Below are 1,586 nucleotides of genomic sequence, written 5' to 3' on the forward strand. Positions count from 1 at the left end.
CAGGCTGGAATGCAGTGGCTCAATCTTGGTTCACCGCAGCCTTGACCTCTTGAGCGCAAGTGATCCTCCCACCTCAGCCTCCTGAGTGGGTGGGACTACAGGCGTGCACCACCACACCGGCTAATTTTTGTTTTCCTTTGATCTTTTTTTTTTTTTTTTTTTTCTGGAGAGACAGGGTTTCACCATATTGCCCATGCTAGTCTTCAACTCCTGGGGTCAATCAATCTGCCCACCTCCAGCTCCCAAAGTGCTAGGATTACAGGCGTGAGCCACTGTGCCCCGTTCATTTTTTTTTTTTTAATCGGTTTGGACAGGAAGCAGGATTTATTGGTGGGTGTGAGTAAGCAGGGCTTGCCACTATTCCAGGGGCCCATGATTGGGGGTGTACCTGATGCCACAGCCATCCGGGATGAGCTGCTTTTCAGCCACCGTGTCTTCAAATTGATCTGCACTAAACTTGGTAAAGTCCCACCTCCTTGAGATACGGGTCTTCTGGTGGCCAGGGAACTTGAACTTGGCCCTGGGTAGGGCCTCAATCACATGTTCCATGTTCTGCAGCTTGGTGCAGATGGACGTGATGCCTTAGCCAATGTGAACCCTGGTCACCACACCCTGGGGCTTTCCAAAGGCGCCTTGCATACCTGTCTGGAGTCTAGACTGGGGTGAGGTCAAAGTCGGAAACATGAACATACATTGGAAAGGGCTATCTCCAAGGTCCGTTAAGGCCATCCCTACATGCAGCAGGCTGTGTATACTACGGAGGGCACTTCTGTTTGCGGCCACTGCATACGAGGAGGGGAGCACAATTAGCTTGACTGATATTCATGTTTAAACCTTGGAACAAACCTGCAAGTTGTTCTAAGGATTAAACATAAGTATTGGCTGAGTGCGGTGGCTCATATCTGTAATCCCTGCACTTTGGGAGGCCGAGGCGGGCGGATCACCTGGGGTCGGGAGTTTGAGACCAGTCTGATCAACATAGTGAAACCCTGTCTCTACTAAAAATACAAAAAAATTAGCTGGGCGTGATGATGCATGCCTGTAATTCCAGCTACTTGGGAGGCTGAGGCAGGAGAATCGCTTGAACCTGGGAGACAGAGGTTGTGGTGAGCCGAGATTGCACCACTGCACTCCTCCAGCCTGTGCAACAGAGGGAGACTTGGTAACAACAAAACAAAACAAAACAAAACAAAACAAAACAAAAAAGAGAGACAGGATCTCCCTCTGGCATCAGGCTGGAATGCAGTGGCGTGATCATAGTTCACTGCAGCCTTGACATGCCGGGCTCAAGTGATGCTTGAACCTCAGCCTCCTAAGTAGCTGGGACTGCAGGCACACACCACCATGCTCAGCCAATACATTTTTTCATCTTTTGTAGAGACAGCGTCTCACTATGGTGACCAGGAAACATAGAAAGAATCTTTCTTTCTCTCTCTCTCTCTCTCTCTCCTTCCTTCCCTTCCCTTCCCTCCCTTCCTTCCTTCCTTCCTTCCTTCCTTCCTTCCTTCCTTCCTTCCTTCCCTCCCTCCCTCCCTCCGTCCTTCCTTCCTTCCCTCCCTCCCTCCCTCCTTCCTTCCTTCCTTCCA

At 50.4% G+C, this 1,586-nt stretch overlaps 1 pseudogene; it reads right to left on the reverse strand.

Annotated features, from left to right (window-relative positions):
- Window positions 1-701: 701 nt before the first annotated feature.
- On the reverse strand, window positions 702-826 carry LOC119621815 (small nucleolar RNA SNORA70; annotated as a pseudogene).
- Window positions 827-1,586: the final 760 nt, after the last annotated feature.

Source organism: Chlorocebus sabaeus, chromosome 6 (assembly GCF_047675955.1).
Source record: "Chlorocebus sabaeus isolate Y175 chromosome 6, mChlSab1.0.hap1, whole genome shotgun sequence".
Classification (NCBI taxonomy): domain Eukaryota; kingdom Metazoa; phylum Chordata; class Mammalia; order Primates; family Cercopithecidae; genus Chlorocebus; species Chlorocebus sabaeus.